Raw genomic sequence first — 26,545 nt, 5'->3', positions numbered from 1 at the left:
GCCGTTACGAAAGGTTGCGTCCAAATTGAATTCGATATTTTCGGTTTCGCTTTGAATCTGGATAAATGGAAATTCATTTGCACGAGTAATATCATCAAAGTTTATCTATAAATGGTGCCGAGTACAGTCAAATTGGCTAGAAAATTAAAACATATTAATTAGACAAATATCTCTGTATATTCATTGTAGGAAAAAATCACCAACGAAAACAAATAATTCATTTATTTGCTAATGGTTGTTCTTAACTGAAGCAAGAAAATTTCCCTGAAATTCAGACACTGCAGGCAAATCATGACAGCTTTAGCCTCCATAACAAAATAAAGGAAGCAGCAGGTCGATTTCGAAGACGGGATAAAAGAGTAATCCTCTTCACAGACATCAACTTCATCACAGAAACCTATAAAAAAGATGGAAAACAGTACATGGAAGATCCTTTTGGATATAAAATATAAAAATCAAACTGCGGTGATTAGCACAGAAGGGCCTATCATCACACAGGGAGAAATGGAATCAGAATAAAATGGTTGAAAAGTAGCAAAAATTCTGAACAACACCAAATACATGAAACAGTCTTGTAGCTACTGGACTTGGAACAAATGAAACTGGTTACAGCTCTTGCCAAAAGGTTGGCTGATATCAACATTTAACCCGCTACCCAATAAAGAGAACGCAACTAATTACTCTGAGTACAGAATTATAAGCTTGACAAGTCACGCTTTAAAGGCTGTTCTTAATATCACACTGATTTAGAAACGGCTTGATCAGAAGATAAGTGATAATCAGTTTAGCTTCAGGAGGAGATTTGACGTCAGACGGGCCGAGATTCAGGAATTTACAATAGAGACACGGGGATCGTAGTAAAACTATACTCACAATATGTCATAGCTGTCCAGTTACAGAAATGTCGTAAAGTAAATTGATTAAGTTCCAACAAATAAAAACATATTGAAGTTACTTCTCAATCATTTTTTTAAATATTGATCTGTGTTTTGAAACAAGTGTCCGTCTTACTAGTGGAGAGTTCCCGTAGTGATTTGTATTAAACCTTGAACACAAGTTGGAGAAAAACCTATTAGAAAAGCACAATCAAAATTGACATTACTAGTTATGATAAGCAATGCGGAGAAGACGACAAAGTTATGTCAGGATAAATAAAGATGGTTGATAAATAGAACCCACCAAGCATTCATCATAAGTGAACGGACCTCGATTTAGAGAACTATTTGAGTAATACATTCCAATGAGTCCAAACTGTTGAGGAATATTAAAGAATCTACCTCACCACGATATTAAATAAAATAATTAATTATATTGGGATTTTAAAACCTTAATATAAATATAAATCCCAAATTACGTTGTGGCCTTTAAAATTTATATTTAATATGAGATTTTAGGGGTCTAGAATAATGACCAAGGGAGCCTTGTTAACAGATAAGGTTAAGACAGATAAGACACTAAACAGAAGGGGAAACCCTGTAATATTCCTGAGGTAACGGCAGTCAGGTTAAAAAACACAAATTATTTTCTTCCCTGTTAACAATTTGGTACTAAAGCATGCAGAATCCTGTGCAATCCAAAATTCCTCATTTAGCTAATATAGGGTGACAAATTTTATCAAAAGTCTTACAGAAATCACTGTACACAAGACGTATCTTCTCACCGCTCTCCAAGGTTTTGCCAATGTTTTCAATAAATGGTTTACACCGACCAATAAAGAAACATTTGAAACAAGTACTTTAATTTAATTAATTATCCCGAAATTGTGGCCTATAATTATTAACCCTGTGAAATTTATTTATGAATCGGAACCATCATCATCTGCATTGATTCCAGTGACTCCAGCTACCTGCGATAAAGGGTGATTCATCATTATTTTAAATTGCTTTATGCGGAATGTCTGGTATTGCACAATTTAGAAATATAGCCCAATATCTGGATAAAATGTACGACTACTTAATAATAATAATAATAATAATAATAATGATAACAATAATTAGTTATTGCCCAACAGTTATCCATTAACAAGACAAATCGAAATAAATACAAAAATAAATAACAATAGTTCCATGAAAAAAAACCTGAACGAAAAAGACAACCAAAACAGTTTTATTAGTAAACAACATTAATCAAATACACACTAAATAATAAACCATAAATGAAATAGAAAAAAACAGGAAAATAACTAACATAAGGACATGTGTGCCGTTGATACAGAAAATGATCAATAAATAATTCTTAACTTAGGAGTTCGTCGGCCTTCGTCTTAATAACTGTAACAATGTCTGTGTTAATATCACAAACATAAATAATAAAATAATAAATAAGGAATAAAAAAAAATTATCAAAACCTGGTCTATAGAAACACCAATAATGGTGTTGGTGGACGCTTTTTTATGTAGTCAAAAGGGGAGACACCACAGCACATAAGAGAACAACGAGGTATTAATATTATTAATATTTGTTAAAGCCCTACAGTTTCTAAACAATAAATTCATAAAGTATAGATGCTTTTTCAAATTTCTGCTATAAAGGTTGAGAAAATGTTACAACAGAATGACCGAAACTCCATATTTGCCAGCGTCTAATTTGATTCAGTATTAAATTTTAGCTCTCGTTTGGTTGTCGACTTTTTATACCCCCTATTTATATTAGTATAATAAAATAAAATAAAACAAATATATTCGATACGATTATTTATGATTCATTCAAATCAAGTAGTCTCCTCTTTCGATAGCAATTATTTTATCATTTTTCTCTCTCTGCTTACCCCCTTAAATAAAATAAAACAATATAAAGAACAACTAATTTTGAATTTTTTTTTAGCAGCAATATTCCGGGGATAACAGGCCCCCGGACTCGTCCTCGCGGCACAACCAAATTCCGGACGTTATCAAAAACAATTCGCCGATGACAAATATAATAATGGTGAGCGTACGGCGTCGTTATACCAAAAGCCCCGACGAATTTTTGACATTTGTCATCGTTAGCTCGTAAAGACTACAGAATCGAAACGCGAAGACCATTTTGTTTGGTGCGTGCGTAGTTTTATTGTACCGTCGCTGATAAATAATACATCAAAGCAGGCTGCACACAGTGCGTCGAGGCACGACGAGTCTGAAAAACTACTTTTTTTTTCACTTACCCGACTGAGAGCACCATCGAAGGACAGGCCTTCGCGATCGAGCTCAAAATACTCGCTCCGCTATTACACACACCAACGTAACGTAATTTTTGAGAAAAAGTTGGAGCTACTCTGCGAGATATGATGGGCAGAAGATGCTAGAGAGCACCAAAGAAAATGTCTAGAGAGTGACTTGGACATTGGAATTTCGCTAAGCAAGCGATTGGTAATAGCCATAATTTTGGTTTACTTTTTCCGTATATGGTTTATTAAAATACAATCATTAGACTTGACATCTTATAGAAATCTCACAACTTGATGTTTCCTCATGGATTTCAAAATTAAAGCTTCAATGAAATATTTTGCCGGTATCTGTTGTTTTCATGGTATACGGACAATGAAAAAATAATAAAAAAGCAAACAAAGGCCAACACTTCTATACCAACTCCTAGAGAGTGACTTGGATGTTTGAATCTTGCTAAAGAACTGATTAGCAACAGCATAATTATGTTAAAAGGAGAAATAGTATTTAATTAACTAAGCTTCCTTAAATTAATCTTTCAATTCAACCATTTGACTAGAAATCCTATTAAAATATCTTCCAACCTCATGTTTTCTAATGGGTTTCACTAAAAGCTTTAATGAAATTTTTCCAAGACACTTCCACAGGCGACTGTAATACTTTTTATAAAACTTCTGGATTCCTCCTGCGTCGGTTTTTGTTGAGTAGAACTATCTAACGTTTCCCCAATCATCCTGGTGGCTTCTTCAGAGCTTGAATGAAACTGGCTCGTATTTTACTCTGTACCTGCTTTTATATTGGTTGACGGGGGGTGGGGGATGGAGCTAAATAAATGAGGAGCATAAACACCATCTCGGACTGACTGCCATATTGATGGCAGGTAGAGACCTGAATCGCGGTTAAGATTGTTAGGTTGCTTTTAGATTTCTATAGACTTTCGGATTTTTCGTTGGTTGAAGAATTGATTATATGCCAGAATTTGAGTTTTATCTAATAAAATTTTATGTCCGGTTTCGTGATTGTGTTCGGCAACTGCTGATGAGTATATTTGTCTTAGTCTTAAGGCTATTTCATGTTCTTTGAGCTTAGTTGATATTTTCGGTCCGGTCTATCCCATGTATTCTTTCCCGCATATGCATGGAATGCTGTAAACTCCTGGCATCTCAAATTGACAGATCGAAGATGTTGAGAGATTTTTGGACAAGTAGTAAATCTGGTTTTGACGTTATATTTCTTTAGAACTTTTGATATGTGGTTAGTGGTATTTTGAATGTAAGGAAGTACAACAGTGGCAAGTGTGGGATTGCTTTCGCCTTCATTGCTATTGGAAGGTTGTGGTGAAGTGTATTTTGTGATGGAGCGCTTTATATCTTTAATGTGGAAATTACCAGAGAAAAGAGCAGAGGTAAGGTGTTTTAGTTCTGGGTTTAATGACTCGGGCTGAGACAATGCATTAAGGTATCGGTTTGTGTGCGTAGATTTTCTGTAAATACAATGACCCAATGTGAGGTCTGATTTTCTATTGACAAAATATCTAAGAATGGGAGGTTGTTATTAGTTTCTATTTCAATGGTAAAACGTATGTTATATAATATAAAAGCAGGTACATAGTAAAATACTAGTCAGTTTCAATCAAGCTCTGAAGAAGTTGACTCGACAAAAACCGAAGCAGGAGGAAAAAACACTTTAATGAAAGACTATGTGGGTATCTCTTGTTTTTCATGACCTACGGGTGTATTAAAAGTAAAACAAAGCAAGTTCTTTCCAAATTTCATTTTTGCCATCTCTTACTTTTGCCTCTCGCGCCGCCATAGTGAAAAAATGGCGCCCAAAAGCATTTTTTAATAATAACTCGTTTCCGACGCATTTTACAAGAAAAACATATCTATACCAAATAAAAGTAGAGAATTTTTTTCCTAAAATCAATTAAAATTGCCAATTTTCAAAACTCTTGGAAAACTTTCTAGGTAACCTCTACTTTTTCAACCAAATGGGTGTACTATATCGAGAATACTTAATTTGATTAACACCGAATGATATTTCACGCAGATCTCCCTCTCTTCATGCCGGATGGACTCGAAACTTGTGAATGAATCTCATTATCACGTAATGTGGAAAGTTTGATAAATACAATCTGACATTATGGAAAACAGTAGCAAGTTTTTCGGGCCTAGACCAGACTGGCTGTTCTAGAACCTGCTCCGTTGCTCTGCTCCGCTATCAGAGTAGTAGACTAGTCTCCATAGTGTCCCAATCAACCTATTAATGTTTTAATATCATTTAAAGTCGCATCGTGGTCAATACGCCGATGCCAAGTCATCGAAGCTTCGCCCGATCGCTTTCGTTATAATTAACAAATTCAATTAGCGCTGCTGTATGGCTTCGGCATTAAAAATAACACGGCTTTGGATTACCGGTAATTAGTGTTGCGTTTCCGGTTGATACGAGAAACCATCGATCCCGCTCGGGTTTTGAAGGACGACACTGTTTAAGTCACAAGTTAATTTTGGTTTGCTCTGGTTCAATTTGGTAACAACTTGAGCCTCCAAAAAATGTCCTCTTCATTTCTGGTTCAAGTTAGGAGTCAGTCAGTAGTGAGGAATTAGATCTTCTTTTCTTCTTTCTGTTGTAAATCACAATTCGCAAGTTGCAGGGAATCTTCTCTCCAATTGCGATTGCTACGCTGCTTTCAGTTACCTTAGGGATTAATATGGATCAATTTGCCTTCTCTATTCGAGAGGAATTATCTTCATTTACCCTGATGCTTACCCAAAACACTCAAAATTCAAAGATGTTAAAGTGAAGTTTTTAAAAAAGATCCTCTTTCATTCTCTTCATTACTCTACCTCTAGATTACTATAAATCAGGTAAGGATTTCTATCGGCAGTAAATAGTGACAGCAGCAGCTGTAGAAGTTGACTCTACTCTCAGACTGTAGAGAGTGCACATCAAGTTCTCCTTTACTTTATTTTTCATTGCCGCCCTCACCGATGCGTAATTATAGTTTTTCCTGCCTAATAGTTGTCCAGCGTGTTAATTCCCTGCACTACTCTGCCTCAAGTTAACCTCTAGTTATCTAGAAATTAGGTCCAAGTTTCTGTCCGCAGAGATCAATGTCCATTATGAAGTTCGTACTAGTTGACTCCACGTGCATTCCAACGTCTCCTTTGTCCTGTACTTCACTTTCCCCTTCCCCCCTGTACTGGGCTTTAGAGTCATGAATTGCACTATTGAAGACGTCCACCAGCACGGTGCCAAGTAGTTGTCGAGTTCACTGTCACAGTTGGACGTTTCTAAAGAAAATGAGTTCCTAGAGGTTCACTGGAAACACCCCTAATTCTAAATTATCCCCTTCAGTTTCCTTCATTCTTCTTCGCAGAGTTCCATTTCCTATCGAAGGTTGCAAATCATCTAGGCTTGTTGACGGCCGTCCTAAATAGCGCGGTGCTGCAGCACTGTAGAACCAGTTGCAACAAGCTATGTCTTGGTCCCCTCATTAGATATCCTAGGTATTTCTCCTTTTGATTGTTACAAGAATTTCCGGTTCGCATTTTCTAAAATTCGACGTTTGAGATCTGTCCACGATGTCTGGGGTGGATGATACGTAGCACCGAAGAATTCTCACCCGCAGTATCAAATTCAACTTCCTAAACTTTTTAAGCCTGACAAACGCTGATAGTGAATTTTCAATTCGTGTTTTTATTTCTTTTATCCACGTTCCCAAGTACTTGTTCTTCAATACTCAGCCTCAAGTTAACAACCTCTAGATTACTAGAAATTAGGTCCGGGTTTTTATCACGTCAATTTGCATTTTGAAGCTTGCAGACTGCAGAAAGAGTAACTCAACTTCTCTTTTACTTCCTTCTTCACCACCGTCTTCAACGATAAGACTCGAGAGTAGTAGCACGACGTAGTACCTTCAGGTTTGGTGCCAGGAATTTTTGGTCTTGCTCATCCTCAAGCTGCCTAGTGGTTGTCAAGTTATCACCCTCAACTTGGAGGTGGAAACGGGCCGTTCCGATCAACAGGTGTCGTCATCTCGGATGTCCCAAAACCGCCAACGGGCCAAAATCGAGACGTCAAAGCAAATTTCCAGCAACAGTTGGTTTTTAATTAATGACCCTCCCGCGGGCGTCCGTCCCTTTAATTACCCCTTTCGCGCCGCCCCATTATGCAAACTCGGGAGCTCCGGCTTCTGCCCCCGCTTTATAATTATTACGATCTACTAATTGACGTTTATCGTCGACGGGGGCGTTAATGGGAAACGAAAATCGCTGCGAGATAATCGCCTCCGGTTTTTTCTTTTCTTCCGCCGCTGCCCGGGGAGGGGGCGGTTTTTTTGCCATTTTAAAGCGGTTAATTAACGCGACGGAGGAAGGGGTGACGCGGGTTTATTATTTTTTCGCGCCTTAGGGCGGCGTGATTAAGACTTTCGGGTTTCCTCTGCGGCGAAGGGGTCGAAAGTCCGATGAATAATAAGGGGTTAAACGGGACCGCCGAGAAAGGGCTGGTTTTAATTTGATGAGAGATGAGTTCGGTATTGTTTGCGTTTCTTTTAACGAAGCCTGTCTGTCAAGCGGGAATTATATTTGCAGAGCCGGGATGGGGGGAAGGGGGCAAGGGTGGCTAAGAAGCCCGCCAAATAATAATAATACCAAGATTGTTTACTAAAAATCGTCACTGGGCGGGGCTAGTTCGCAGCGCGTAGCGCGAAGCAGCTTTTTAATTTAAAAAAATGATCCGCTTGGCGGTCTCCTGTGCTAGACCTGCGCATTGTTTGTCTATCTTGCTCCTGCGGACCACTATGGAAGCTTGGCACACCCTATATAAACCATCTTCCACCTCTCGCTGAACTCAAAGTGGCGACAAACTTTGATAAATGTAATAATTTGCACGAATAAGAGCGATTTCAAATGACATTTTTTCAAATATCTCGAGCACCCTGTATGATAGACAAAACCTCAAACTCTCTCTCGACACAAAAAATGTTCAAAGTAAAAGTTATAGCACTAGATCTCCCACGTTGCCGGGTATATACATTTTTTCAATAGGACAAATAGTTTTCGAGAAAATACTTGTTTTCTGAAATCAATGACATCATCGTGTCTAGATTGAGCGCGAGATATTGCGATTTTCATATGGATGTTTTCCATTTGCCATATTTTTCACGAATTTTTTGATTTACGGCCGATAATTTAATAGCGCAAAAAATAATTGTCTGGGTCTTTTAGTTTTTTGTCTATAATCGACAAACCCTGTACGTAATGGAAAAAATGCCTGAAATAAAAGTTATGGTTCCGAATCTCCCGCATTTTCCTCCCTCGTTTTCCAGAGAATACTTTTTTTCTGAAACCCAAAATATCCCAAAAAAAAAATTGAATTTTTCTTAAAAATACTTCAACAGTTGATATACTGGTCTTGACTTCTACCTTTCTGCCAAATCTGGAATCAATAGCTGCAAATTTAAGACACCTATTAATTCTTGAATATCTTAAACACCTTGTATAACAGGTGAAAACCTTAAATACAAAAGTTTTTGCTGTCCACATAATGTAAAAAGACTGATATGCGAAACACGATCTTTCACTTATAGCCAATTTCCAATAATAGAGGGCCCATTTTTCAGTTTTTTTTAATATGCGGCGCACCGTGTATATTTTTAAAAAATTGTTGTTGCGTTAACGGTTTTTTTATAAATGAGTCTTTTCTTAAACCGTTCCAAACGGATTTTTTACACTAAAAAACAGTCGAAAATTGAAAAAAAAATATGGACGCCGAAACTTGACTACATCCATTTTTACACATCTTATGCATCCCGTGGACTGTTAAAAAGGAGCAAAATTCGAAGGGTTTAGCTCAAACCGTTCGTTGTCGAAAAAGTCCAACCCGACAGTTTCTTAATGACAGGGTTGGCTCATATTTGGACAATCTATGAAATGATTCAATAATTCATAATCAATTATCTCCTTGATTGGAACGAAGCTTCGGCATAAAAACAGTACTTAAAACGGTACTCAAACTAAGGTAAAACTCTTAAAAAGAGCAGACAGACAGAACCAAATAATATCATCAAGATCTTTTATGAGATAAATCTAGATCCCTGCAACGATAACCAAAGGCCTACAAGATCGAACACCCGGGCAAAATTTTATAGTTAACAAAACAAAGTTACTGAATAATGGTAAACTGAAAAGTCACTACTTTTTAAAATGATTGTATCAACGATCTATAAATAGCCAAACTAGGAGAGAGTCATTTTCCAGTTTTGTTGCCAATAGATTGTCGATAGTAATCCGGTTCAACCACTATTCCATTATCCTGACATTGGGACATTTAAGAAGGCACTATCTGCGATCGAACCATGGCTATCCAAGCTTTCAACACTAAGCGATAAAAACCCTAAACCCCACATGGTTTCAGGAAATCAGCCCCTTCACGGAAAGATGTAGTAGAGACCATATAGAATGTTGAAGGGCTGAAGGTCAATTATCAATTTATAGCTAACAAGACAAAGTTACTACAAGACTGAAAACCTTGGAAAGTTCGAATTTCAAATTGAACGCCAGGGATTTCTAATATTTCCAGTTGCTGTATTACGGGTGTTATAAATAAACAAGTTAGAGCAGAGTCATCCTCTAGTTTTGTTGCCATTTAGCTGTAGTTGTCATTATCCTTAAAAGACTAGGGGTATTACAAAAAGACATTCCTAGGATGGGTGTTCTTCTCCAGCTGCTCCCGAACAGACCGTTAAGAGTACCAAGAACTTTAAAACTATTCAAACTCTCCATAAAAGAGCTACCACAGGTCAGGAATGGGAGTTAGGATGATGAAGGGGTATGTGCCGAAGGTCCTTGCCCTCCATGGTAGCAAACGTTGAAGACCACTGCAGTGTGAGGAAGCGGAAAGATCCATTCCATCCATCCAAACTTTGTTTTTTGTTGAATATCAGATCCTAACATAAGTTTCTCAAAAAGGTACTTTGGTTAGTTTTGGTTAGTTAGTTAGTTGGATGGAATCACCGCGTCGCATAGTCTGCAGTCCGCAATTAATAAAACCTTGAAAATATACTAGGTGCTTAGTTTCCCGGAGCAAATAAGATACGCTATTGAAAATTTGACGTCCACGATGTAACGCGCAGCCCCACGGAAAAGGCAAGTTCGTCAATTCCCAAGAGACGGCGTCGACGCCCGTATGGAAATCTGACGCGAAATCAAATCGCATCCCAAAAAAAGTGCCATTAGGATAATTACGCTAATAAATCAAGTTAAAATCCATAATGTCGCGGATAACGATAAACCTCGGGCGAAGCCCTGGGCGGTAACGCAGACCGAGATTCCTCGTATTAGACGCGGCCGGGTAATCACTCGAATTATCTTCTTTCTGTCTTCAATCTGCAGGTGGATGCATTATAGGTTCTCTCGGCCGGAGCCCCTTGGGCTAGGAACGAAATTTCCCTCCTCGATACGTCCTAGTTATGCGCGAATACATTAGCGCCCAACTAGAAGATCGGAATGCGGCTTGCTAGTACTATCGGCGGGCCCAGGTTATAGAGTGGTTCGAATATTTAGTTCCAGAATGGTACAAAAGAAATCATTCCAATTTTTCCAAAAAATCGTCGATCAGACATTGAAGCTGCACATATTCTTCGTCGCCAATGGCCTAGTAAGTGAATTATGATCGTCCCAGCCATTCTACTGGATCTTGCTTATAATTTAATAGGTGATAGTGCTCTTCTTTCACCAGCGCTTAACTTTTTCCAGCAAGTTTTAAAACTTCAAACGAATATGATCCTTGTCGTCCATGCTATAGAATTTCAAATATTTCGTTTCATTCTAATCTTGATATTGGTCGAAATTCATTTATGATTGTTTCAGCGATAGTTGCAGTGATTTTACTGAAGCTTGCTTGTACCCAAGTCCATACTGCTCTGCTTTCACGAGCTCGCAACTTATCCGAGTCGATTTTAAAATTTCAAATGAATGTCATCTGTCATGTTGTTTAAAAAGTGATTTACATTGAATCTTTTCTCCAAAGTTTACGACTCCTTTTTGAGAGATGGGTTATTTTTTTAATATTATAGACTGAATTGACTGATGAATGTGGAGACGCCAAGTTTCCCTTTCTTTCTTTACGTAATTTAACGATAGTGGTTTGCTTTATGTATTTTTCTAATTGACATTCGTTGTTCAGTTGTATTGAGGGACTTGAAAAATTATCACGGATATTATTCCGTTCGAAATCATAAAACTTTTCATATATTTATATTCGTCGGCAGTGATATCGAGGGAGGTTGAAACATTGAGCCCATCAAACTGAACTAAAGTGATTTGTGGAAGCTCCAGCAAGAGCTGCAGGGAAGTAACTAGTAGTTTGGTAAAGTTCTATAAAAGCTAGGAAATATTTTTTAGCGACCTTTGGACATTACGCGGTTAAAAAACAATAATGCTTTCATTTTTCTGCTGCCTGGAGTATTTAATCGTCTGCTGCTGTAGCTCTAGAGCGCAGAACTCAGAACTCCATCGAGACAGCCGATGCGACACTAAGGCAAATATTTGTTTTGCGACTTAATTAAAAATCCAAGACGTTTATTTTGGTGAGGCAAATTACAGGTTGCAAACAGGCAGATATCGTGTCCCGAAATAATTAAGCCTTGTTTAACGTCGAACGTTAAAACGTAATTAGAAGAATTCAACGTTCCCGCGCCCCTTCAGGGAGGGCTCGGGAGGCGGAGGGGCTCCATTTGCTCCATTGCGGAAAGTTTTCATGTCGCCGCAAATTTGTAAGAAATTCTAATAAACTAAGATAATAATTTTAAAACGAATATGTTTAAATGTAGATAAATCTGCTTATAAAATGTAATTAAGGCTTGTAAATAAAATATTAATTTTGTAAATTAACTAATCACCAAGCTGCGCAAAGCAATACTAATAAAACTTGGTTAATCAATACAATATAAAATAATTTTAATTTTTATTATTGGAGAAATATTATTACTAATTAACTAGAAACATGGATAGCTAATTAATTAAGGTTATCCTAGGATTTGTTTAACCAAATGACTATATCATTAATTCAATAATTAAATCAATTTTTTAAATTAATCATTGTATTGTATTGTATGGTATCCTACTGCAACTTCAATTAATTAAACTTGTAGACTTATAAAACGCAACCGGCCGTGTTAATGTAGCCTCAGGCGGTTTTGGCAGATTCGGTTGTTTAAAATTTTACCCCTTCCCTCCGCGATAGCGGGAACGCGGCGAAGATGACGTCATCCGATCCGATAGGAATAAATAAAACGTTATTGCGTCACATTAACCCCCGGTCGATAGATTACCGTCCGCGATACTAGAATCTAGAATTTCTTCGAATACAATTTCAATCTAGTAATGAAATTTGCCGTCGACCATTACGAGCAATCAGTTAAATGAACGATCGAACCTTAATTAATGAATCTGTCTTGCTAATCTGCTAGATGGGCCCGCCGTAGGGCAGGCTCGCATTGGTCTGGGAACCGTCCCGATTGATAATGTGATTAATTTTTAGATATTAAGGAAGCGCGCACACACACTACTACTAGCACGACCGTCGAGGTTTCGATTTTTTAATAAATTAGATCGTTACGGCGTCTAGTAGCGTCGCGCCGCGGCGCCGCGCGACGTTTTCATTCCCTCAGCCTCAGGAGAGGGGGCACAATATAAAATACATATTGCCAATGTGACCACTAAACTTTAAAACAATAATTAAATTTAATTACAATTATTAGGAATATTAATTATCATTTAAATAAATCATTTCATCCGCGTCCGGAGAGGGGACACAATATAAAATAATATTGCTACTGTGACCACTAAACTTTAAAACAATAATTAAATTTAATTACAGTTATTAGGAATATTAATTATTATTTAAATAAATCATTTAATGTAATTTAATTAGTTTAATTAATTCTCTATTTTTTGAATTAAATTAATAATAAATTAGTAAATGTACTAAATTGATTTTATCACAATAATTTCTGTTAGCGATGAATAGAAAGCAGAGAACAACTGGGGGGTAGAATGATAGCACAGCTTTACTGACCTGTTAGGGTAGTGTGAAATTTTGATGAAATGAATTATGTAATTTTCGCTTTTTTTTTATTTTGTTCGAACATTAAGCTTCTAACCGAACGACAGACATAAGGGTTAGCACCAGGAGTATCTATTTGGATTTCCCGTTAACAGGAAAGTGACTCTTACGAGCTTACAATCAAATCCAACAACAGTCACGTTAAGTTTGGCACAATGCAATCTGCCCAAAACGATGCCTCTGCCGCTGACCTCATTTCTGCGGAAAAGCTTGAAGACAGTGCTGGATTAAAGGGGGTACCTTATTACAAATCCTCTAAACCCCCATTAATCCGTATATCAAGCATAAAAAGAAACAGAACGGGCATTAAACCACCTAATCCTTAAGGATAGAGCCCATTATCTGCAAACGAGAACCATCATAGAGGAAGAGGCGGCTGGCCTGCTGGCTATTTTGGTTGGTTGGTTGGTTGGTTATTTAAACTCTCCTCGACACCATGTCCAAGTGGTGTTGGAGAAAGCCATCGCTATAGGCGAGACAAATATCCCACTGGCATAGCCCTAGTTCAACCAAATTAGGTACAATTTTAAGGATTTTAAAGTTCTTTTCTTTTCTCTCTGACTGTCCAGATAGTTATTGCAAACTACAAAGAAGAACATAGAAATAAGGCCTTAAAGTGAATAACTAAATATATCTGTGTGAAAGAACAAAAGGAAGGCTTAGTGCTGAATGAACACCAAAAAATAGACGGATATTTGGATATAAAAAAGGGACACACGTAAACTGATTATAATATGTCCATCATGAAAATAAAACAACCATGGTAAATTTCGTTGATTTGACGAGCTTTTTTGAGTAGTTGATATTGCATGTCTTTCTTCCGAATTTGATTAGAACATTTTTTAATCACTTTTTATTGTTTCAGGTAAGTGGAAAGCCCGTATCCAACGGATTCGACAGAAAACAAATTCGGAAATCAAACCCGATACCCCGATTAGCGTCCGAAGTGTTGGGCGCTAGTAGACCATTTCCCCGTCCCCCCGGTCATCTCCGCGGACTGCTTTTTTACGACAACCTTCGTTCGATTTGCATGCGGCAAGAAACTGGAGGAATTCTAAGACGGGTCGCGTCCCAACAGCACGACGACCTGGGCCGATACAAACGAGTGAAGTGTGAAATATATAAGAACATTTTTAAATCATTTTTGATGTAGTTGTTTTGCAATTGAGCTTTTACTTTGAGGTTTCTGTTACTATTCACTATCACATGGCCCTTAATTTGACATTTTTTCCAAGTTTTTTGAAAAATTTTACCTTTTTCCTTTGTGTTGACAAGTTTAGATTCTCAAATAAAAATTATCGAATTTTTCAATACAAAATGAAATTGATGATTTAACGCAATTACTTTTTTGTACCTTGAACACGAACAATAGATTCAGGGAAACACTTTTGACCATTCTTTTCAAGATACAGGGTGTCAAAGGAATTTGTTTTTAATATCATTTTGTTGTTTTGCTAGAATTTGCTCGCTGAAGGAAAGGTAAATAAAAATAAAAAAAATAAACTGTTCTTCATTGGTGCAGCAAAAAATGTTATTATGAAGTATCAAAAAACAGCTCGAAACATTTTTTCAGATTTAATGATTGGTTAAAAGAAATTAAAAAAACTTGCAGGAGCATAATAATCTATACACAGATGCAAGCGTAGCCAATATATGAAGGAAAAGGGAGGAAGAACAAATGCCGAAGATCAATTTTTTAACGAATATTTATTACTTTGAAATAACCACAACTAAAATTTTTAAACTAGTAAAATGCGTTTTACAAATATTTAAATTAAATTATAAAATTGTGAAATTTTATCAATGAATCTTTCAGTCAGTCAGTTTTCTTCCGAAACACAAATTTTTGATATATAAATTAAACTTGCGATTTCTTAATGGAACACCCTGTATGTCTTTGAATCACTTTATTAGGCATGCGATGAATGCAATGCATATATTTGATTGGAGAGAGAAATTTAAAAAAAAAACGCTATTGCGGTATTTATTGGAAAAATCGGAAAAAGATATAATTATCTAAATATGTCTTTTTAAATAAATTGGCATTTTAAAAACTCTACTTCGTTTCTATCTTAATATTATTCCAGTGAACATATTATTATTATTGTTATTAGCTATTAAAATGGTAAACATGCAATGAACTACTAATAATAATTATAATTAAATGGTCAAGGTAAATGTATATATTAAAAATGAAAAACCACCTATATTTCAAAAAAATCCAGAAAAGTAAACAAGCATATTTACAAATGCAAACAAGATCAATTGTCCATTTAAATGCCCCATCTGATAACCTAATAGTGATAATAATAATAATGATAATATAATGCAAAATTCTTTAATATATTTTAAAAAAATACGATAGAGCCATAATTCTTGAAATGTTAAAATGGACAAATATATATTTTTGAAAACCGTATAAAAAGAACGATCACATTTTAAAGAAACATGCATCGTGCTCCATTAAAAAAAAGAAAACAGTGTACGGCCCCGTTGGATTCTGCGTAAAAGGGTCAATAACATCCCGTTTTCAACCTCTCATTACGCTACAGGGTACTCAAAATACAAGGGGTTTCAAAAGCGGCATGTTTGGTCTTACGAAAACCGAGCAGAGTATAGCGAAAACTGGGTAAAATGAAAAATTTTCCATCTGCAACTATTTAGCCGCTAGAGGGCGTGTGTTAAAACTCTGTAACCTAAACAAGTCTACTTGACTTTTTTATTTTTGACGATAAGTGAATATGGAAAAACATATCCTAAGCTACTTTTTATACAAAATACGAAGATATCTAAAGTTTTAAAGATACCGATATACAATTAAAACTTATCAGGCGTGCTGTATGTTTTTACATATTTCAAACGAGCTTATAATTGGAGTTTCACCGGCGTATAAGGGTTATGGAAAAAGTTCCGAACTGAGTTATATTATATATTACTATAATATGCATTAAAATTGCATAAAAGTTTTTTCTCATTCGCACACTATAGTTTGCTTCGCCTGCTAAAACAATAAGTGTCGGACATCAAGCAGCAGTATCAGGTTGTTGTAAAATCTAGGCGAAAATAATAATAATAACAGTAAAATAAATACACGGCTTAACATATATACAAAATTTTAAACTTGCCAAAAATAACGCAGGACCGACTTTAGAAAAAAAACAAAACCGTCCCGATACGTCCCTGTGTGTCCTGAGAATCCGGGCCCGTGACAAATTGCACGGTTGCCGTTCTCCCCGAAAAAACGAAACCGCCAATTAGCGCGCGCATCTCCATAAATAAACAATCGCGCGTTTTTAATGGAAAAAAGGGACCGCTCCGTATATACGTACGCGTCGACGCGTCCGCGATCAAGATAGTACCGGCGAGCGTGTAACGACCGTAAAAAATCGGGGCTCGTCGGTTTCCTTTTTTATTTAAATTGACAGTGACGTTTGTCCGGCGGTTGGTTCGCCGCCGCCGCTGCCTCCGAATCGCCTTTTTCGCATCGCTTTTAATTAGATTACGGTCGAAGAGATGCCGACTGATCGCTTTTACTATACGGTGGCGTGCTGTAAACATGTCCGCTTTTGTGTTACCCGATTTTAGTCCGTTCGATATTCGCCTGGCGCTTTACTTTCGCGTCCGACACGCTGGGTGGGCGGGGTAGTAGGGGTGGTAGGGGTAGCAGTACCCTGACTACGTTTTTTCATTAGATTTTTGTGGTAGTTTTCATATTTTGCCTAAATGTTTAGATTTAAGGATCCACATACAGAATGTGAAAATTTATCGAAAAAAGTCGTTATTTAATAATTGTTTAGAAGATTTAATAATTTGTTTAGATCGCGTAATCAAAAATCAAATTTTTTGAATATTGCGCTCTCTTTCCGAATGACATATTTTTCTTTACGATTTTTTTTGCCTTTTCACACTTATTATATATATTTCCAAAAATAAATCAGAATGACGATGATTCATAATTCAGAAGGATTTAAATGGCAAAGAGCATGTGAGCAAATATCTCAATAGAATTACTCAAAAATCTTTTCCCCGATTTTAACGAAACTTGGCACTAATTTTATTAGATGGAGCAATCAAAAACCAAAACTTTTTACTCCTTCCGCGTTACTTTGTATCTAGCTTTTTCTCCTTTCCGGATTTTTTTTGAGGAAAATTTGATTTGTTTTCGGGTGTATTTTGCATATTTCGAAAAAGAAATTTTTAATTTTTGTTTTTCTAACGCCTTTTGCAAGAGTTATTGACACAAATTAAAAGTTTTGAGGTGGCTTTCTTTTCTTTTCCTCTTCATTTTTCTATTTTTAATCTTTGCGGTCCTTGACTACCGTTTAAAAACGTTTTTTATTAATTACTCAAAAACCTTCCAGCTGATTTTCACAAAACTTGGCACGCCGATTTGGCGTCGTTATTCAATTAAAATAAATTTTCAAGAGGACAATCTAACTGATATTTATAGGTAAAAACCTGGTACGCTACTGATTTAATATTTTTACTAGACCAAGCAATCAAAAATGGACATTTTTCGTTTTTCCGTTTTTTTTCAGCTGTCTGGACGAAGAAATTTATTTTTTATTAATTAATTCAAAAGGGAATCTTTAAAATTCAAAACACAAATAAATAGATATTGTAAAATAGTGTTTGTTCTATATACATATATATATATATATATATATATATATATATATATATATATATATATATATATATATATATATATATATATATATATATATATATATATATATATATATATATATATATATATATATATATATATATATATATATATAAATATATATAGGGTACGTCTGAAAGAATGTGTCCAATTTGCCTTGAAATAGTAGAAAATTAATTAAATAAAAACACAAAGAAATTAGTTATCATCAGAACTTTGATCGTCAAAACTTAAAAACCCAGCTTACTAAATATTGTTTCTACTCCCAATACCTCTCTACAATAACCAATGATTAACGGATCAGGCCCAACTGTCACTTTAATACAAATATTAATAAATGTGCATTCTAAAAAGTTTACTTTCGCGCACTCTCTGTTGAAGCGTGCAATTAGAAAATGACGGAAAGTCCCTTTATTGTAGCCAAACGGTTAGCGGATCCATCGTTTTTTTTTTGTAACCCTCCGTATATTTTTCACTAAAGCCGCGGGGGGCGGTACGGCCCTGCGCGCTAAAAATAATTACGACCGGTACCACTCGAGCGCGCCCGTACCCACCCGGTAGTTATTTAATTAGCTTTTCAAATATAAGTGACTTGTAAGCCTTAATTGAGCGAGTGCACTCCTCGATCGTTGTTTATCGGCATAGATAAGGGCTAATTACACAAATAAAAGATTTGTTATGGCGTAAATGTGTCGACGAGATGATATCTGCCCGTTACGGGGTGTTTGCGCGTTAAATTGACGGCATTTTTTTCCGCTCGGTAGACGGCGGGAGGTGCGCTACGGGTTACGTGCTGTGCGCATGCGCAACATTTTCTCCGCCGTTATTTATTTATTGATTGATAAGAATGGCTTTTGTTTTGTAATTCTATTTTAATATTTTCTTATTTATTATTTAATTATTTTTATTTATTGCTCGGTTACTAATGGCAGTCTGGTTTTTGGTGTCATGTCATATCTACTGAAACACAGCATTTTTTATTTGATATACTTAACAGTTTAAGGTACTTAACACATTTAAAAGAGTATTATTGAAATTGATCTTTCCGTATGGAAAAAATATATTCTTTGGTCGTTACTCATTTTAAAGCACACCCTGTAATTTACAATTTGACCAAAAAATATGCCACATAAAAACCAAAAAAAAAAACAAAAATTAGTAAATACAGGGTGATTCATTGATGATCGAGAGTCAAAAATATTCAAATTTAATCTAGGCCAAATTAGTTTTAGGTTTTCAAATAATGGGTTCTGCCTTATATCACTTACCATTTGGGCGCTTTCCTTTCAATATACAAGGTGTCAAATTTAACACTGCAATTTAGGTAACCCAAATTTAGAAGAATAAATAAGAACTAAAAGTTCAGATTTTCACGAAATTATATATTTCGACATGACAATTGTTTCGAAAACACCCTGTCTTTATCAAATAACATGTTTTGATAAATGGATTTTCATCAAGTAAAAGCCACCTCAGTTCAAATTTAGAAGTAATAAAAAAATGGAAGTTGAATTACCCTTTTTTCTAACGAACGTTCAAAACAAATTGTAGATTTCAAAAGAACCATTTTCCTACAAGCAAATGTAAATAACACGAGAACATAGAAAAATACGGTGATTTGACTTAAATGAGTTCAGAATTCCACACTTCAATTTTTTTCCAATTATTCATGAATTCCTTAATGTTCTTTGAAAATGCTTTTTAAACCTAAACTGTGTACATATATTTTTGGGAAAAAACGTTTTGAAAAAAAGCATGTTTATTGGCATATGTGTTTTAAAAAAGAACTCCGAGATATTTACAAGGGTGCCTTTTTTAAAGTTTGTTTTTTAACATATTTTTTATAATTAAAACGCCCTGTCTATATACAGCTACAGAATTTAACTATTAACTATGACTATTAATCTCCACGTCTCCGTCAATAGGATCCAAAAACGACAATATATTTATAATAAATAATAAAATAAATGTTTACTCGAAACACTACATGCCGGCCGAAACATATTCAACCGGCTGAACATTCGGAACGTGCCGGCGACGTCCGGCGACGGCGGGCGTCGCGACGCTTTAGAAAGAAATTCCCTGTAAGGACCAAAACCGCCGTCTTTTGTACTCTACCTCCCCTACTCCACGCCAGAGGTCCGGATACGTTAGAAGAATGCGGATCGTTGCCGCGCGCGGGTGCGGGGGAGAGGGGTATTCGAAAAAAAATGCGCGACGCCTGGCGTCTTGACGCGTGAGTTCGCGGGACTGCCGCCCGCGGCAGCACTTTCCGGCTACTCAACAACAGCGGACAGATCGCATAGGAACTCACTTTTTAATATTAATGTTGCTATTGATGATTAAGTAGTTAATTAAATGAATTAATTAAAATGATTAAAATCGTAAATATACCACATGGACCACTAGTTAATATTTATTAGTCATCTTTAATTCAAATCAACTAACCAATTTGTTTTTTTATTTAATGGAGGAATTTCGCATTCGCGTGATTGACGATTTTTTCCGAAATTCTTGCACGGACCGAGTTAATATATTAACGCCGCGAAAGTTGGCCAGGAGAGGCGCGGGGGGCCGACTCGAATTTCTGACGAAATTCGATCGAAACATTATATTGTGCCTGCCTCGGGGTCGTCTCCTCATTTTTTTTATTTTTTGGAACCGCGTATTTGTTATTGGAATATCGCTTACAATACGTAATATCACAAAGCGCGATTCGAAAATAAACGAAAAGAAAATGGCGGGAAAATACTCGCGTTTCAATTTCGTTACCGGGTTTTGAATTACCGCCGATGCGAATAAATTGCCGCCCCGTAAAAAAGTACTTTTGTAATATGACAAAACGGAGTAATTAAATCGCATTAATTAAACTTATTTTTACGGAATATTTTTAAAATAATGATCAATATTAGCAATTCAAATTATTTATCGTGTTTAAAACAGTACACATAGACAAAGGAAAATCTACTTACGAAATAAATACATATATTAATAATGAAAAATTATTAATTAGAATAGAATTGATGAAGTTAATGAAACATTGTATAATTTATCTTTAAATTTCCTAAAATATTGTAAAAAAAATTCGCTTTTTACCTACACGATTTTGTAATATAACATATTTTTCAACAATTAATTGCATGGGATGACAGCATTAATAAAAATTTTGGAGTGGCGTTTTTTATTTAAACGAGCTAAACTTAAACTGAACTTGATTGTTAATAAAACACGTCGATCGTACAGGGGTTATTAAGTGTCCTAACTTTATTTCGATTTTTAACGGACATTTTTGTTGTCGGATATATGTTGCAAAATCGGGATAAAATTTAATAATAATAAATCGTACAAAGCGAAGTTTTATAGTTATTAGTATTATAACTTTGAAAATAACTAATGAAAATAACTAATAATATTAAGATGGCATACGACAATCACAGCTCGTTAGTATTGAAAATTTAGAGATTGATTGTTGATTGTTTTGAATGTCGAGATGTAGATACGTACATACTTACGCAGAAAAAATAAGTTTTTTGAGTGAAATAACTGTTGCTTTCACTCAAGCAGTAATGTATATTTGAATAGAACGAAACTCATATATTTTTGGTGCAAAAAGAAAACATATTCCAAAAATTTGTTAACACATACATATAAATATTAAAAAAAAACTTAGCTTCAAATCTTATTTTTTATATCTTAACTAAAGTTGATAGTTGATAAAAGTTGGAAGAACCGCACTTGTTTGTGTGGTTTGTGACATTTTCCCAAAATTTCTTTTACACATTAAATATTTGACTTAAATTGACTGGGATTTATGCGAAACACCTTACCAAAAATAACCCAAATTTACGCCCAGTGAAATATATTGCAAATATGCACAGGGGTCGATTTTTTCTTTTTTCTCTTTTATTTGTCTTGATAAAATTAGTACAACTTTCTTTATCGATATTAAAAAATAACAAGTTATTAAATTGCTTAAGCTTATAATTAAATATCGAAGAGCACTTTCCTAATGTCATTAGAGACTTCGCTGCTTATCGGTGCAGTGACGAGTGAACTGACATTCCAATTCACTAACTTCATCTACATGATTAATATCATCGGAAATTGCATGAGAATTCTCGTCATAAGTAATATCTAAATTTTTATTCGTCCGGGATTGCCGACTATCATATATAGAAAAATAAAGACGCGAGTTCGTAACTTTATCAAAAATGTTACTTACTCTCATTGCAATGTGGAAACGGGAACCTTAAAATCATTGTAATGTGATTGACATATGAGATTTAAAATTCTTAAAACTTTGGGTATGAAAAGTACATTCGCTTAACAAACCAAATATTTAAATTTTTTCCACCACTGTAAAAATTATTCAGAAAATACACATTTAAATTTATCTTTGCGTCCATTTATATGTCCATATGAACATTGGATTTCTGCAATAATTTAAATAAATGGCAGCAAAATAAAGACCTATACCTACATTAAAGTTAACTAGTTCCACTAGATTATGTACCAAATTTTGTGACTGATTACCAACTCATTAAAAGATAAAATATATAACGTACAAGTTACAAAAGAAACTGTGTCCATACTATTTGGCTAGTTTTGGCTAATACCTAATACGCACTCACAGTTGTTTGACATCCTGTTTTTATCTGTTAAGCAATAATTTTGAAGAACACTTTGAAAATCACAACTCAACACAACACAAAAATTAATTTCACGACTATTTGGTGCAATCACTAAATAGTTTTGTAAACTAAATTTTCAATGTAGGCGACTTAAAATGATTTCTTAGATAAATTAAAACTATTGCTATTAATTATTCTTCTAGTAATGTATCCCTAATTATGTTCATCGGTCCACACGCTTTGCAGACGTGGAGGGGCGCCAAATTGAATTGTGTTTTGAAATATTAATAATCTGTAATCGATAAGTAAATAAATTTGTTTCCGCTTTTACGCAAAAGCAATATCCATTCAAAAATATACAATTTTAGTTGATCTAATTATCGCGAATACCCAAAACCTATCGGACCTCTTGCTATTTTCTCGGTCGCAATCCTTCAAATTAAAAGGAAATAACCGCGCGAGCTCTTCCCCCGCGTCCGCCGCCTCGCTCCACGTCCCTGCGACGAGATCATGCACTCGAAACTTAACTCCCGGCTCCCCCACCATCGCGCCCTTCCAGCCCAGGTGCGCGCTGGTGGGGGCACGCCATCCCCTCCCGGCTCCGCCCCCCACGGCCTGTCAAGTTTATGCACAAAACAGTTGAAGCTCAAAGGCGACCGTGCGACGACGTCAGTGGCGCGAACGCCGATCACCGTGATTTTTTTTATTTTCTTACAAAATCTGAAACATTCGCCGGGTATACGCAATTGAAACATCACGCCCCCCCAACCACCAACCCTCGTTAATGAAGTCGTATCGTGCGCGGTGTCTTCGCGGTGGTGCGCACCTGCAGGATTAATCGTCAGTGCCCCGCGGGATATCGGTGATCGTTTTGAGTGTTTTTTTTTTTGAGTGACCAAGTGTCAGGATTTACTTCGTCGCCCAGCAGGAATGAATAGAGGTACGTGCGTGACCCCCGTATCTCGAACAGCGATTCATACGCAAATTTAGAGACCCGGGAGTACGTGGTGCTCGCGTGCGCTCCGAACCCCGCCACTAGATTTGCATAAAGGGCTCTCAAAAAATAAGCCAATTTGCGCACCTTCGGGTGTTGATGGTATTCCTATACGATAAAATGATCCTGAGTTTCGCTCCATTGCGTAGAGCATCTCTTTTTGCAGCCCCGTTCTTCTAGAGTTAACTAGCAACGTTGACGATTTTGGTGTATGCGTTCGAGGCAGTCAAAAATTTCAAAAATCAATTTAAATCGCAACAGTGTCAGCAACGTAAACCATGCTTCTAGTTGGTGTTAAAATAGTACCAATACCAACAGCTAGAATATTTTTAATTTTAATTTTGGTTTGCTTCTTTATTAACAATTCTTGTGTCTGATAATATACTGGTTTAGTTTGAACTTTTTACACGCCCGCGTCGATTTTAAACTATAGTTTTTCGGGAGAGTTTCTTCATCGGTTAGTTAGCCAATTTAAAAAGTAGTCACCACTAATTTGTCTGCGAGGTTAATCCATTTTAAATCGATCAATCTTCTTCATTCCCTAGCCATTTGGAAGGATAATAAGACATCGTATATCGACACCACTAACGCGAGATATTTTAGTTTGGACTTTGGAAATATTGGTGCGAGTTTCTTTATCAGTGATCACATCTAATTTGCCTAATATAATAGCAATGGAATTAATACTACTAGGGTAGGTGGGTCAGTTGTTTTGGACATTTTTTCGCTCCTCATCTAGTAAAAAAAAGTTATTTTACTTTTTATACCCCCTCTTCGAATTCTTGGTCACCAATCTCAAAATGACCACCACCAATTTGTCTAAGAGGTTTGGACTTATTTTAAAATATAATACTGGCATCGACGCCCTGCTATAACTTAGACGGCTAGTTTAGTTTGGACTTTTTATGTTTCCTCGTTGATTTTAAAAATTAGTTATTGGTGCGAGTTTCTTCATCAGGGCTTATCTCGGTGGTCACGGATTAAAAAAAAATACTTCCCACTAGTTTGTTTGCGAGGCTGATCCGTTTTAAAATATTAAACAACAGTTATTATTGGTAGTTTCTTCATCATTCGTCGCCAATTCTTCTTCACGATCTTCTTAAATCTCGATCCATTTGAAAATATAAGAAAATTTGGTATCGACGCCATTAGCCCAGGTGGTTTTTACATTTTTTGGAAAAATAACCTTACGGATGTGCTTTGATGGTTTTCTAAGGTTTCAAAAACCACTGAAGATGCCACAGCAGTTTTGCTCGAAAGTTTGGTTGTGCCATATCTTAGAGGGTTTTAATTTTGTTCTTACCATCAACGTGAGAGCTTGCAAAAATATAATAATAATGAAATTATTCGGTAAACAACATTTTTTTTGGGTTCATTTAATTCGACGGGTATTTCAAGCTCGGCTACCTGAATCGAAACAAAAGAATTCCGCCGACATATTCGGCCTTATCTTGGTTCCAAAGTTTTTTGTTTTTGACACCGGTTTTGACTGTCTTAATGCCCCGATGAGAGATTTTTTTTGGGTTGGGTTTGTTGTAAAAGTGTAGTTTTTAATGTTTGGTTTTAAGAAACGAAATATCTAGAAATTCTGAAAAAAAGCGAAATGTTTAAAAAACATTTTTGCTTGAAACTCCATTTTCGAAGATAGTGGTGCTTAGTTAACTGAGAAAAAGGAAATTTTTAAAATTGTCTTGAACCTCCATTTTTCTTTACTAGACGATTTATTAATATTTCGAACCTAGAGCCCAAACCAAATTTTGTTTTAGGTAATAAAAATAACAATTGTGACCTGTTTTGGTTGCTGTTTTTCGGCATATGTATTGAACTGTCAACATGACAGGCTATCGTTAAGTTTTTCTCTTTTCTGAAGAGTGCTTGCTCTCGCAAAGAAGGAAACATGTTTTACTTTGTATCAAAAAATGATCTCTAAACTCAAAAACTTCAAGCACTAATTTACAACCGAGCTTAGAACGCTCTTTCATTTTACTCTCTATACTATACTACAGGTATATTTGATAGTTTGGATTTAGGTCGTTTTTCAACACAAAAAAGTCGCTATTGACCCAGGACCATCCGATGAGATACCATAAATTGTCTTTTACATAATTTTTACATAAATGCGTTTTTTCAGTTAATTACGCGAATTTAAGATGATTCAACTGATGCATATATCAGCCAGTTTCGATTGACAATAATAATGCATTACAAGTTGCCAGGAGCGTCTTAGGGCATCGCTGTTAGGGTTTGCTTTTCTCCATTGTTTATATCGCAGCTATATGGAGTTGCTTTGGTGAGTTGATGGCACCAAAATGCAAATTTCTTTTTCAAATAAATGCCTGGAATTGATCTTTAAATACTCTAACAATCATAGCTTAGACCTAAATACGAATAAGTCTCGGGCCTCTGAAAACTTTTTTTCATTTGTTCAGCTTGGGCAAGACAAGACATTTGGAACTTTAAGTTTAAAAGCACCGGGTCTGGTTCTAAATTTCCAAAAAGTACTGAACTCATTATTCGATTTATTTATAAGCTTTAACGATGAGAACGCGTAAGTCATAAGCTTGGCAATTTCAATTGGTTCAGTATATCAGAAAAGGATTTCAGTTTGCTTGATCTCTTAATAAACTACCGACAATGACTAAAAGCTGCTTCTCGTTTACATCTTCTAAACCGGGCAATCCTCGGATTGGCTAAGGAGCTTTTAAATTTTATTTCATAAAACAGCTTTTACGGCAAAATAATGTAATGTAATGTTATTATTATGTGTCTTTTTTTTTTGCTCGATTTATGTCCAGCTCAGCTGACCGTTGCAGAACTTAAAATAATGGCGGTTTTTCTTATTTATTTTATTTATAGTTCGCGATTTTTCAAATATTTTTGAGGAAACAATTTTGTTTTTGAGATGTCGCGAGATAAAAGTTTAAACATTCATCGATTAGTTTAATTAAATTCATTGAGATAAAAGAACAATTAAAAT

The 26,545-nt window shown here is 35.7% G+C and overlaps 1 protein-coding gene across 5 annotated transcripts in view; it reads left to right on the top strand.

Moving 5' to 3' along the window:
- The window catches only part of LOC132707863 (zinc finger homeobox protein 4), a 243,748-nt gene that overhangs the window by 56,391 nt on the left and 160,812 nt on the right, over positions 1-26,545 (top strand). Inside the window, exon 1 of one of the 5 annotated variants that reach the window (XM_060679846.1) lies at positions 23,232-23,514. The exons of the other annotated variants lie outside the window; for them this stretch is intronic. The gene's annotated coding sequence lies outside the window, so the exon portion shown is untranslated. Of the gene's footprint in view, positions 1-23,231; positions 23,515-26,545 lie in introns of those variants that run through there. 5 annotated transcript variants of the gene reach the window in all.

This window comes from Cylas formicarius, unplaced genomic scaffold (genome assembly GCF_029955315.1).
Source record: "Cylas formicarius isolate icCylForm1 unplaced genomic scaffold, icCylForm1.1 PGA_scaffold_9__14_contigs__length_23061073, whole genome shotgun sequence".
Taxonomy (NCBI): domain Eukaryota; kingdom Metazoa; phylum Arthropoda; class Insecta; order Coleoptera; family Brentidae; genus Cylas; species Cylas formicarius.
Note: the sequence above shows the minus strand (reverse complement) of the source record. Positions and strands in the feature narration are given on the sequence as shown.